Consider the following 15,343-nt stretch of genomic DNA (forward strand, 5'->3'; position numbering starts at 1 on the left):
GGGGTGATTCGGAGGATCCTGGTCCGATATTGTGCTGATGGGGTGGTTGTATCCTCCCTTTATCCAGAACTTGGGGCAGAGGTGTTGGAGGCCCAGGGAGAGGCACCTGATTCCTGTCCTCCAGGGAGTTTGTTTGTCCCTTCGTAACTATGGCACAAGGTGTTTAAGGAACATCACGGTACTGTTCTTACGGGACACCCTGGAGCAGATCCCACTGTGGATCTCATTTCCCAGAGATTCTGGTGGCCAGGGTTACGTAAATGTGTTGAGGGCTATGTGCAGCTCTTGTGAGACTTGTGCGCCTGCCAAGGTGACTCATACTCGGCCTTCGGATCTCTACTTCTCTTGTCTATCCCATTTGTCCATGGACTTTATCACAGATTTGCCTAATTCCTCAGGGAAAACGGTGATTCTGGTGTGGTTGTTGTCCGCTTCATCAAGATGGCGCACTCTATAGCATATCAGGTTTACCTAATGCCAAAACTCTCGCTCAAGTGTTATCGATAACATCGTGAAACTACACGGCATTCCCTCTGATGTGGTATCTGATACAGGGACTCAATTTGTTTCCAGATTCTGGAATGCGTTCTGTACTCTCCTAGGGGTACAATTGTCCTTCTCTTGGGCCTTTCATCCTCAGTCGAACGGACAGACTGAGCGCACTAACCAGAATCTGGAGACTTGTTTGAGATGTTTTGTCTCTTAGAATCATGAAGAGTGGTCTTCATTTTTGTCGTTGGCTGAGTTTGCCATAAATAACCGTAGACAGGAGTTCAATGATAAGTTGCCGTTTTTTTGGTGCATATGGGTTCCATCTGCAGTTTGGCACATTTTCTGGTACTGAGAATTCTGGTAAACCTGAAGAGGAAAGATTCTCTCTTCATTGTCATCTATTTGCTGAAGATTCAAAGCAACTTAAAAAAAATGGTAAAGTATAAACGTATGGCTGACAAGAGATGTAAGAGTGGTCCGGACCTGAGAGTGGGTGATTCTGTGTGGCTGTCCACAAGAAACATTAATTTGGAAGTTGGGGCCAAGGTTTATTGGGCCATACAGATCTCTGCATTATTAATCGGTTTGCTTTTCGTCTTGAACTTCCGCAGGCTTTGAAAATTCATAATGTGTTTCACAAGTCATTGCTGAAAAGATATGTCGAACCTGCTGAACCGTCCTCCCCTGCCACCCCCTCCTGTTATGGTGGATGGTAATCTTGAGTTTCAGATTGCCAGGATAGCGAACTCACGTATTCTTTGTGGATCTCTTCAGTATCTCGTGCACTGGAAGGGTTACGGTCCAGAGGAAAGAATGTGGGTTCCTGCGACCGATGTGAATGCTAGTCGCCTTGTGAAGGCCTTTCACAGGGCGCATCCTGATAAGGTCGGGCCTGGGTGTTCGGAGGTCACCTGTAGCAGGGGTGTACTGTCACGATCCCTCCCATGACAGAGGTGAGAAGATCGGTTAGACTTGCTGCACGTGAGGCTGACAGGTCTCTCTGTTTTCCTCTTAGCATGTTGTTGTTTGGCAGGATCTCAACTCTCCTCAGGTTCTGCTCGTTATCAGTGATGAGGCTCTATTTAGGTCTGCCTCACACTGCTGACCATGAGGTTTATATTTCCTGTTGGAGTTGCTAGAGCTTGTTTGTTTTGGATCTCCTGATTCTCCCGACATCCCAAAGCTAAGTGCTTGTTGCCTTTTATGTTTGTTTTTCGCTGGTGTGTTTTGTTCTAGGCCTCAGGGAGACGTGGGATTCTTCATCTAAGAAATAACCAGCTATCTCGTCTCCTGCTACCTATCCTAGGGCTCGTCAGTTTCAGCAGGGCCTAGGTATACAGCGTATGAGCATCAGGATCTGTTCATACTGGCAGAAGTTAGGGAAACACCTAGGGATTACTAGTAGGTCACCATCCCTCTTCCTTAGCTTTTGAGGCCTAGACTGTTCTCTATTTCTTTTGTGTGTATCTGGTGTTTTCGCCTTCCCCATTACCCGTGACAGCCACCCTTTGTCCTGGCTTGGCCTATTATAAGCCCAAAAGCAGCCCACCTCCCCCTCCTCAACCTAAGGTGCAGGGATGTGACCATCCTCGTGTGCGTGTGATGGAATGCATGGACTCAGACTGTAACAGATAAACTGCCAGTTGGCCCCTGAGGCTCAGGATCTGTACAGACAAAGGAATCAAAGGAATTCCTGCCAAGGTATAAATGAGAGCATCCCCCCAGATACACCATGGCACCCACACACACACCCATGTCAATAAACAATCCCTAAACAGATGCTGGAGGAGAGCATAATAACTAGGCTGGCATATATATAACTCTAAGGGCGGCGTTGGACCCCATCGCCGCGCTCAGCATCTGCAAATAGAACTGTCCCTGGAACACAAAATAATTGTTCCTAAGTGACAGCTCTAATAGTGTTTTGACACTATTAGAGCTATAATTTAGGAACAATTATTTTGTGTTCCAGGAACAGTTCTATTTGCAGATGGTGGGCGCGGATGTGGTCCAACGCCGCGCACACCTATGCAAATATATTTGTACGGTCATTTGAGGAGCGTCTTGTCTATGTGTCTCCCCACTTCAACCAGGTTTTGACATGGTGGAGATACATAGACGACATTTTCCTCATCTGGACAGACACCATGGAGGCACTGATGGACTTTCATGTATTTTTGAACTCCATTGATAAGGAGATCCAATTTACATTAACGGCATCAGAAGAGAGGGTGCAGTATTTAGATAGCCAGGTATACATAGAGGATGAACAAATACATATGGATTTGAATATCAAGCCAACTGATAAGAACACATTATTGCATTTTGCAAGTGGACATCCAAGGAGGATGGTAAATTCTCTACCATTCAGTCAAATGCTTAGAGTGAGGAGGATAGTGGATAAGGAGGATAATATGAATCAGGCTCTAGGAAACATGGAGCAGTCATTTGTGAACAGAGGCTATCCTAGAAATTTGGTCAAAAGACATGCTGACAAAGTAAGAAAAATGTCTAGAGATGAACTGTTAGTTACAAAGCAGAAGCAGGCAAGTGAAAGGTTACCTTTTGTGTCATCTTACAATGAGTTGAGTCCAAGTATAGAACGTATAGTGAGGCGGCATTGGGGGCTACTGAGTAGTGGCCACCCTACAATAGCGGCCTTTAGAGACCCTCCTATGATGGCATATAAAAGAGCATGGAATGTTAGAGATAAAGTGGTGCATTCAAGAATGCCTGAAAAAGGCCAGTTGAGGCAAACATTTTTGAAAACGAGGCGTACAGGGTGTTTCCCATGTTTGGGATGCGTGAATTGTAAACTGATGCACAAGGGATCGGTATTCACGCATCCGGAGACAGGAGAAACTTTTAATATCAAATTATACCTTACATGCGATTCAGCATGGGTAATATATGTACTTTGGTGTCCATGCCATATGCTCTATGTAGGCGAAACTACATGTGACTGAAAACCAGGTTATAACAATCACAGACAATCCATTAGAAACAAAAGAAAAGACTTGCCGGTGTCAAAAAACTTTGTGGAAAAAAATCATAAAGAAAATTAGTTGAGATTCATGATTTTAGATCATGTAAAACGTTAGAAAGGAGGGGGTGATAGGTAACTATACTAAAAGAAAATGAGCTCAGATGGATTTTTTGTTTGGATTCATTGAAACCTAAAGGTCTAAATGTTGAGTTTAGAGTAACTGGGGGGATGGTGGGTTAGTGCCCCTTCCTCTATTGCTTATGTCTCTGTGTGTCCAGAATGCAGTATTAGGTGGATCCAGTGGAAGTTACACGGAATTAATTATGCCACAATGTGATTTTATGTATTGTTGTATGATTTAAGCGAATGATTAGGAATTTGCCCTGCTAGTCTGGAGATTGGTTGTATAGAAAGTGGGGGAAACAAGGAGGATGACAGATATATACATTATAAAAAATGGATAGACCAGGCACTCAGTATATGTTACTAAAATGAGATATTTATTCACACACTAATAAAAAAAGGGGTAAAAATTGATAAAGTTCAATTGAACAAAATGTGACAATATAATATAACACTAACAATAAATATAGCAGCAATAATATATCAGTGCAGCACATGTGGCATAGGACAAATAGGTAATGTAACGCATTCAAAAAATGTTTGGATCCAAAATATATAACTCTGGAATTGAGTTAATCACAATAGCAGCATAGATAGTTCCTTATGGAGAAATAGCGCATAAATAGTTCCTTCTAGGAAAGTAGTAGCATAGATGGTTCTTTATAGGGTATCGTAATAGTCACCCAATTCAGGAAATTTTGGTAAAGACAGTCCGCTCCTAGCACATAAGCTGTTAAATAGTTAATAGTTTACCGATCCTTTTGGTTTTTGCAAGCTGACCCCAGGTACAGAACAATAAGCGCTCGTGGTGACGTCCCACTCACTTGCGCAATATTTACCTTGGTCTGGTCGCTTTGTTTCTCGGGATATTACCTCCCGAACGGTGAACAAGTCGTGACAGCTGACTCTGAATCCAGTATCGTCAGCGTGCTTAGTAGACTCACATGCGGTGCTTGCAGAGCTTTGCTTCAGATGTCTGTTCGGATCCTACGGAAGATTCTAGGGAAGATTTTTTCCAGCATGCTGGTACAAGGTTCGTCCTATACGCGTTTCGGGGGTATGCCCCTTCCTCAGTGGTAACCTTGTATCATTTTCCCCTCCCTCCTTTTTTAGTGCAATCTTAGAGAATTTCAAAGACTGGACCGGAATAACAATAGTATCTTGGTAGGTACAAAGACCCGGATTTGCTTAGCTGCAATTTCTTATGCGTTTCCCATGCGGTTTATATTATGACAGTGCGTTTTTTATGCCAATGCTGCTTAAAATCAATTCATAAGAACGTAGAACATGACATCAGATCTATGAAGAAGTTAATAAGAGTAAATCAAATCTTTCAAACCAGGAAAATTGCAGCCATTAAATCGCTTCAGAAGAATGAGGCACATCACAATCCGACCTGCGATAAAGGCGGGGCTATAGTTGTTTTAAACACAGAGGATTACAAAAAAGAATGTCTTCGACAATTAACAGACCAGAGATTTATACCAACTGACAAAGACCCAATAAATGAATTTTACCACAATTGGTGGAATTATGTGAGAAGGGTGCACAGACGAACATCCTATTTCAGAGTGAGGCGAATTTTATATTAAACACACAGTGCAGACTTCCGGTTTTTTATTATTTACCTAAGGTGCACAAGTGTCTTTTAAACCTCCGGGCCGGCCATTAATCTCGGGCATTAACTCATTGACGGCCATCTCTCACAATATGTTGATCGCCAATTGCAACCTGTAGTCAAAAAAAACGAATTTTATCTGAAAGATACTACACAAATAATTAAGATTTTAGAGAATCTCACAGTAGGTCAGGATTGGATACTGGGCACGTTAGATGTCCAGTCACTGTATACATCTATAAGACATGAACAGGGATTGGAAGCACTATCATCCCAATTACACAAAAGTGGTAGGTTCAAACCTACACAGATAGATTTTATATCAGAAGCTGCCAATTTTATTCTTAAACACAATTATTTTACATTTGATGTGGAGTTCTTTCTACAGAAGTCTGGTACCGCGATGGGCACCAGATTCGCCCCCAGTTATGCAAACTTATTTATGTCAAATTGGGGAGATGACTATATTTCACCAAGGCTTGGGGGCGGATGAATGTTCTGTCAGCCAATTCAGACGCCTCAAGCGTGAGGGTGCTTTAAATAAAGTAAAAAACCTGGACCGTAAAGATTTCTTTGTAGAAAAAGAGATAGGACCACAGGATGATCCGACTATACAAGAAAAAATCCAACTTGTGTTGCATTTCAATACCCAGTATAAAAAAATAGAAGCAAGTATTACTAAACATTGGCCCTTTTTATTAAAAGATAAAATTATAGGACCTATGTTACCAACAAAACCCACTATAGTATATACACGAGCTGACAATCTGGGCGTCAAGATTGCCCCTACAGTCAAAAGACTGAATCAAAAGAAAGATAAAAATTGGTTATGCTTTGAGTGATTCTATAGATGTAATTCTTGCCCCAACTGCAAGCTAACAAACTTTCTGAAAAAACTGTGAAGGTTACCTCTAGCACTAATGGACACTCACATGAGATAAAAACATTCTTGACTTGCAACAGTAAGGGTGTCATTTATTTGCTGACATGCCCTTGCAACAAACAATATGTTGGCCGCACAAAGAGACTTTTTAAAAAAAGGGTCTCTGAACATGTGGCCAACATACGCCGGGGCTATGAAAACCATACGGTATCTAAGCATTTTAAAATATACCATGACAGAGACCCCGCAGGTTTGACATATACAGCCCTGGCTAAGGTAGAACCAGACTGGAGGGGGGGGGCGATCTTATAAAAAAGATGTCCAGATTAGAATCGAAATTCATTTTCGATTTCGGCTCTCTAGCTCCAAATGGGTTAAACGCAGATTGGGAATTATTCGGATTCCTGTTAGTGCGGTTTCCAATTTGATGTCCTATCAAGTTGCACACACATCAGAAAATCTAAGTGTCCTCAGCCTGAATAAGCATCGTATTAATTGGTTTAAACTGGTGTATGGCTATGATATCTGGATTAATCAGATAAATTATGACATGATCATAGACTCTCTGTATATATGGCCATGTCATGGTCCGATATGCATTGAGAGCATCATTAGAATTATTTTTAGCACCAATTGAATTATAATCGATATTTTTTACTATTTATTTTATTAAATTTCACATTTTATATTATTGACTGTCTTATGAATTGATTTTAAGCAGCATTGGCATAAAAAACGCACTGTCATAATATAAACCGCATGGGAAACGCATAAGAAATGGCAGCTAAGCAAATCCGGGTCTTTGTACCTACCAAGATACTATTGTTATTCCTGTCCAGTCTTTGAAATTCTCTAAGATTGCACTATAAAAGGAGGAGGGCAAATGATACAAGGTTACCACTGAGGAAGGGGCACACCCCCGAAACGCGTATGGGACGAACCTTGTACCGGCATGCTGGAAAAAATATTCCCTAGAATCTTCCGTAGGATCCGAACAGACGTCTGAAGCAAAGCTCTGCAAGCACCGCATGTGAGTCTACTAAGCACGCTGACGATACTGGATTCAGAGTCAGCTGTCACGGACTTGTTCACCGATCGGGGAGGTAATATCCCGGAGAAACAAAGTGACCAGACCAAGGTAATATTGCGCAAGTGAGTGGGACGCCACCACGAGCGCTTATTGTTCTGTACCTGGGGTCAGCTTGCAAAACCCAAAAGGATCGGTAAACTATTAACTATTTTAACAGCTTTATGTGCTAGGAGCGGAACTGTCTTTACCAAAATTTCCTGAATTGGGTGACTATTACGATTCCCTATAAAGATCCATCTATGCTACTACTTCCTAGAAGGAACTATTTATGCTGCTATTTCTCCATAAGGAACTATCTATGCTGCTATTGTGATTAACTCAATTCCAGAGTTATATATTTTGGATCCAAACATTTTTTGAATGCGTTACATTACCTATTTGTCCTATGCCACATGTGCTGCACTGATATATTATTGCTGCTATATTTATTGTTTTTATGGTCACATTTTGTTCAATTGAACTTTATCAATTTTTACCCCTTTTTTTATCAGTGTGTGAATAAATATCTCATTTTAGTAACATATACTGAGTGCCTGGTCTATCCATTTTTTATAATATATTACCTGCTCGTGGCTGGGTGTGCCACTTAGACCAAGAGCACCTATTCCATCTTGTCCAGCTGAAGCGATCCACAGATAATTTATTGCTAAGATATATACATTGCCCAAAAGAATGCCCTTATGTAAAAATGTTGGAAAAGCTAAAGTGAAGCATTGTTGGTAGCAGTCACGACAGGCTCGCGTGCACGTGATGCGCGCAGACGCTGCATTGATACCAGACGGTGCGGGTCATTAGGTCTCCACCCTTGGTGAGTGCAGCAGTTGTGTACGCCTAAAGGGCAGGGTAAGGGTTGACACATGCGCAGTGGCGAGGCACAGACGTGCAGAACCAGGTGTATCTCGCGAGCTAAGACGCCATCCCTCCTGTTCACTCCATAATCTCCCAGCAAGATACAGTTGTATGTTTGGTTTTAATGCACCATGCACTTTATTACATGCACTATGACTATGGAATGTTTGTAATCAATATCACAGCTATACTCTGCGGTCCAGCTCACCCCAAACCATCTCGATTGGGTTCCGGTCCGGTGACTGTGGAGGCCAGGTCATCTGGCGCAGCACCCCATCACTCTCCTTCATGGTCAAATAGCCCTTACTTTCAAAGTTTTCCCAGTTTTTCGGCTGACTGACCTTAATTCTTAAAGTAATGATGGCCACTCATTTTTCTTTACTTAGCTGCTTTTTTCTTGCCATAATACAAATTCTAACCAGTCTATTCAGTAGGACTGTCAGCTGTGTATCCACCTGACTTCTCCTCAACGCAAATGATGGTCCCAAACCCATTTATAAGACAAGAAATCCCACTTATTAAACCTGACAGGGCACACCTGTGAAGTGAAAACCATTTCAGGGGACTACCTCTTGAAGCTCATCAAGAGAATGCCAAGAGTGTGCAAAGCAGTAACAAAGCAAAAGGTGGTACTTTTGAGAACCTAGAATATGACATATTTTCAGTTGTTTCACACTTGTTTGTTATATATATAATTCCACATGTGTTAATTCATAGTTTTTGATGCCTTCAGTGTGAATCTACAATTTTCATAGTCATGAAAATAAAAAAACTCCTTTGAATGAAAAGGTGTGTCCCCAAATTTGGTCTGTACTGTATATTACATATAAGCCTCACTGTACCACATGGGTGAATAAACCACCGTTTTTTCTACTGGATTTGTTGTCCTTTTTTTATTATTTTATTGGGTAAGGAGTAACACCCTTGGACATAGCACCCAACATATTGTCTATTTATTGGTGCCGCCATTTTTTCTATTTGTGTGTGTGTGTGTGTATATATATATATAATATATATATATATATACACACACATACATATATTAGAACATATATATGACATATATACACTCCGTGCTTTCTTAACTTTGAATCTGCGAAAATGCTCTTGTACATGCCCTCATCATCTCCGCTACACTACTGCAACACTCTTCTCTGTGGCCTTCCATCTAGCACTCTCGCACCCCTCCAATCTATCCTCAACCTCTGCTGCCCGACTAATCCACCTCTCACCCTATTACTCCTCTGCCTCCCCCCTCTGCCAATCCCTTCACTGGCTCCCCATTGCCCAGCGAATTCACTTCAAAGTACTAACAAATACATACAAGGCCGTCCATAACCTGTCCCCTCCCTTCATCTCTGAGCTACTTTCCCGATACACCCCCACACGCACTCTCTGATCCTCACAAGACCTCCTTTTCTCCTCTCCTCTTATCGCCTCTTCCCACAATCGCCTCCAAGATTTCTCCCGTGCCTCCCCCATACTCTGGAACTCGCTACCCCAACATATCAGACTCTCACCTACAGTGGAATCCTTCAAAAGAAACCTGAAAACCCACCTATTCAGACAAGCCTACAACCAGTGACCCTGCTGCCTCCATACCGCCATGACCAACTTCACCCACACCTACTGTGTCCTTTTCCCATACCATGTAGATTGTAAGCCCTCACGGGGAGGGCCCTCTCTCCTTCTGTACCAGTTTGTAACTAGTCTTGTTTATGATTAGTGTAATTGTCTGTATTATGTATGTATACCTCTTCTCATATGTACAGCGCTATGGAATGAATGGCGCTTTAATAATAAATAATAATAATAATAATAATACATATATATGTATTCAAATATCACCCTTCCCTCTACAACTGCACACAGAAAGTAGAGGAGAAGCTGCTTTCTAAGCTTCTCTTACTCACTTAGAAGTATGCCCCAGGATCATGAAGCACATTACAGAGAGGCACTGACCTGTATGTGTTGTAAATTTAGCACTTGTGCTGAGATAAATCCCCTAGGTAGCTGTGCAAGGCTATATCTGTCAGTCCTATTCACTGTTAATGGACATTGAATGAAGTGACAGGGGGAAGTGTATGACCACCCCTTAATTCAAGTTCTTCTGGAATGGTGGTTTGGGAGCTATGTTCTAATGGGGTCCCAGCAATCATATATTTACCTTTCCTGGGGATAGGTGATAAAACTTTTTTGAGGGGTAAAACCCTTTGTTCTATTACTGCTACAAATAATATCATGTTCAAGTTTTTTCAATAAAAAAACTAGAGTTGTGGCCATGCTATGTGGCTTGTGCAAAAATAGTAGCAGGGAAGGGAAGAAATGAGCTGCACCCCTTTAATTACCACTTTTTATATGTCTTGTGTTATCAGCCTCCAACTTTATTATAGAAGATTTACCTTTTATAGTAATAATGCCTCTGCCAATGAGATATTACCTGTACACAGCACAAGCTGAAAAGTATTCTCCACAAAACAGGAAGTGTATAGCAATTTTGAGGTTAGTAATAACTAGTATGAAAGCTTAAACTTTAGTTTTTATATCTGATAGATACTGACATGGAATATTAAACAGATTTGTAAAAAATAGAAAAATTGTTTAATATAAAAACTTGAACTAAACAATAAGTCATTTCTGCAAATAGATTTCCTTTAAATTAGGCCAATGTGGTTGGATATAAAGCAAAAGAGTTCTCCTCCCATCTAAAATACAGATGTCAGCATAGTGTTTCTGTTCTTTAAAAGTCATAAAATATGGAACCCATTACATATCAACTTATGGATGGTATATATAGTAACAGCTTATATTTTAGGGTGAAAAAAGTCTTCTGTCAAAAATGTTCTCACACTAACGGAGTCTGTAGAGCAAATGTATTGACCTTTATCACTGGAGACGCTTTGTGTGGTTGCAAGAAGTATGTAAGAATCTAACATAAAGCATTTGTGTTTTTGGCTTCAAAAATCATTTATGAGATTTCAAGATCAGAAAACAAAGATATATTTCCTCTTGTAGGTGATATTTCGACTCCTGCCTTTCAAGCTGCCAAAGAAAACTTAACTAAAAGAACATTTATCAAAAAAAGCTTTGTGCAAGTGACATTCATTATGCATATAGAACACACTATTACTAATGGGAGGGTAGATTTTTACTTTCATGTTGAATTTTGCTAGGGTTAAGTGAGCAATTCCCAAATGTTTTTAGGAATCTTGACAAATCAATGTATTTATGGTTCTCCCTTGGTGATGTATTCCGTTTGATTTAGTAGCTGATATATATTCATGTCAGACATCTGTAAAATACTGCTCACTCAAGTAATAACACAATATGATCACTTTCGCCTTAATTTACAGTTGGTAAAATTAAGTTTGCAGCAGAGGAGTAAATCAAACACCTTATTTCTAAATCAATAAACTTGCTGTAAGCACCTTTTCTTCATGAAAATGAAATATTTTTGTTGGTATCCATGAATGATACGAGGCATCCATGGATAGAGGATCCTCTGGGCTGCCACAGATGCAGGTCTGCACCTCAAATGTAAAATCCTTACACAATTGCTAACATGAGTAGAAACCAGTTCATAGTAGCAAAATCAGGAATTTGTTGCCGATCAAGCAAAAGGTCAAGGCTGTCAGAGTTCATGCAATATGATAATCCAAGCAGACAAGGTCAAAGCCAAGGGACAGAATTTAAGTCAGTGGAAACTCAAATCAATCTAAGCACTACAGAAGTAACATATCTGTTGCTCAGGCAAGGAGCAGTAGGGGAGCGGTCCTTAGACAGCCATAGTGTTAATGATTGTTTAGTTACTGAACTGGGTCTGGTCAGGTAACACTGAAGAGTCAATGAGCACAGTTAGCATAACTGAATTTAAAACATGACATCCTGTCAGCAATGACAGACATTATGGATGGAGGGCGTGACAAACCATATGTCACAATATGTTGTCTATAATTCAAAATGTATCTAATCAGTAGTTTTACTGAATCAGCTTTATGGGTTTATTGTTTTTTCATTCAGAAGGTCTAGGTTAGGTATTACAACAGAGCACAAACATACTACAATATACTTTTTTTTAATAAGAGTCAGGTATAAATACCACCTAAACACCAGTAAACTGCAAATACACTAACTAACTATCTAACTAACATAATATCAAATGGGCCACAAAACAAATTGGAGACATTCCACTCATGTTGCCCAATCAGGACATCTACTTCTTTGTTCACATTCCACTCATGTTGCCCAATCAGGGCATCTACTTCTTTGTTGGACATGTGTGTGGTCACTATTACAAGTTCCCCAAACATCAGTTGATATGAGTAGCTGTCAGCATGGCACACGACTATTGCTAGGTTCCGAATTTGGTTCTGTGGCTTGCTTGTATCCTGCTACTCAGTTAACAATTCACTATGAGGGGATGTATTTCAACCTGGTATTATATGATAAACTTTTAGAATTCTTCTATAACAGATGAGTTATTTTATTCAGACCCCATCCTCATTGAATTTTACTATTACTGCATTACTCTAGACAAAATGGTGATAATGGTCTGTGCCCTCGTTACCAGCACTATATATTCTTTACCTCTTTTCTTCTTAGGAAAGTGGCTGTTGACAACAGCAGGTGTTCTGTACTTAGATCTGTATTCTCCAACACATGTACAGTATGTAGATATGTAGTTTAGGTATTTATTTTATGAAATACAGCAGTCACTACATTGCTTCCTAGATTTATATATCCTTTGGCAGGATTCTGCTGCAAAAAATATCTGCTTATACCTCATGTTCTTTATAATTTTCACAGGATGCATGCATGCTTTTTGTTACTAAGATGCATAGGCTGTGGTTATTAGTGTAGTACACTTTGTGAATGAATTATTTCATTCTCAAAGTCAGTGCCACAGAATAGAAGAATATTACATAGAACAGCTTTCACTATATTTTTAAACGGCCCATTTATATATACTGTATGTATAGGTTTATTATATCCCACCTAAGACATCTCTTCTCAAGACGAAATAAATCTAATTATTTTAATCTATCCATAACTAAGACCCTCCATGCCCCTTATCAGTTAAATCAGCCTTCTTTGTACTTTTTCTAACTCTAGCTCATCCTTTCTATGGATTGGTGCCTAGAACTGATCTGCACATTCCCGATGATTATTTAGTCTATAATCTAAAAGTACCCCCAAATCATCTACAATTGACTCTCCTTGTGTTACTCCCACTAGGACATAAGATGCATGTAAATTATTTGTACCAAGATGCATAACTTTTGATTTATCCACACTGAATGTCATTTGCTGAGTAGATGCCCAATCACTCAGAGTGTCCAAGTCAGCTTGTAGTTTATGGTCATCTTCCATAGACTGTATCAAGGGCCGCCGCACCAATTAGGCCAGGTGAGGCGATCGCCTCAGCCTACGCGACCCTGGAGACAGGTGGGGGAGGCAGCAAGGCCAAGTACAATGAGCAGTTCCATTGTGGAAGCACTAATCTCTATATATATTTAACTATATCACCGTACTGGCACATTTTATGAGGGGCATTTTGGGGAAGGGGTGAGAGAAGCACTATGGGGGTATCTACTGGGGGGCAGTATACAGGGGCATTTTATACTGGTACATTTTTATGGAGTGCACTATGTGGAAGGGGGTAAGAGGAGCACTATGGGGGCATCTACTGAGGCCACTATATAGGGGCATTTTATACTGGCACATTTTATGAGAGGTACTATGAAGAAGGGGTAAGAGGAGCACTATGGAGGCATCTACTAGGGGCACTATATATAGATATTTTATACTGGAACACCTTATAGGGACATTAGCTAAATGTGGGGCACTAAGAGGGGGTATTTTTTGTACTGGCACACAAAAGGGAGCATTGGAACACATTATGTGGGCAATATGGGGACAATGGCTTTCCTGGGGGCACGGAGAGGGGTTGTTTTTTTGTGATCGCACATAGTATGGGGCATTGGCGCACATTATGGGGGGCACTATATATGGCTCTACTGGGGGCACTAAGAGTAGGTATTTTTTTGTACTGGCACACAGAACAGGGGAATTTTTGTACTGGCACATATTATAATGGGGTGCTTTTTTTTGCATTGGCACGCATAAGGGGGAATTTTAGTACTAGCACACATTATTAGGGGTCATTTTATGTACTGGCAGACATTATAAGGGACTATTTTTTTGTACTAACACACATTATAAGGGGACATTTTCTGTACTGGCACACATTACGGGGCATTTTTCTATTGTCATACGTTATAAGAATTGCTATACACATTATAAGGGAGCACTTTTGTACTGGCAAATATTAGGGGGCATTTTTCTACTGTCACACATTATAAGGATAATTATTACTACCCATTTCACCACATGCTGAACCTTGGCACTAGGGAGACACCAAACCATTCGTTCAGGTCTTAGTGACAAATTTTTCTATCCGTGTTCCTGGGTATAGAATCCTCTATAACTACTCATTGTCTAGCTTTCCCTGCACTACCATCTTACTGACTACTCTCACTTCCTCCCAACTGTTAGGGAGTACATCACTAGGGCTTCAGTTTCTGAAACTGCATCATCACCCAACTTGACTGTCACTTAGCAATTTTTCTTCGGAGTGGCCTTCCTTTTCTTGGACTCTATTTTTTTAAATTCCCCCTGAATACATTATTCCAGCTACTTACCTGCTCCTGCTGACCCATATTGCCAACCTCCACTTCTACCCCGCTAAATGCTTGCTCAGTGAGCAGCATCAAGATTTTCAATCACCCTTAGTGTTGCATTTTGCTTTTCTAGACCTCTAATGTGACCTTCCAGGTGGGTCACCTGCCCACATATTCACTGTGATATTCACACTGGATTTCTTGCTCCAGTGTGATGGCTAAGAAGCCTGGAATTGTAAAAATGTAGAACCATGTAACCACCTGGTGGCACCCTGTTTCACACTTGCTGCAAGCTGCAGTTTTGTGTACGGTCTGCGAAACAAAGAAAAACGGAATCCAGCGCCCATTGACTTAAAATTATTTTGATACTGTATCTAGTTTGTTCAGTTTTGATTTAATACAACCCGAATTCAGCTGAAACGGAGGCATCATAGATGTATTAAATGTCACAGATCTGTTTAATTACGGTTTTGAGATCCTCTGCCGGATCTTAAAACCGGAATGCCACAAGACAAGTGTGAAACAGGCCTTAGTCTGAGATATGTAAAACATTTTAAGGTACAGTTTTCTAAGAGATGAGCCGCAAAAATATAGCAGTAATCAGGGGCGGACACAGATAGCA

This window comes from Bufo bufo, chromosome 2 (genome assembly GCF_905171765.1).
Source record: "Bufo bufo chromosome 2, aBufBuf1.1, whole genome shotgun sequence".
NCBI lineage: Eukaryota > Metazoa > Chordata > Amphibia > Anura > Bufonidae > Bufo > Bufo bufo.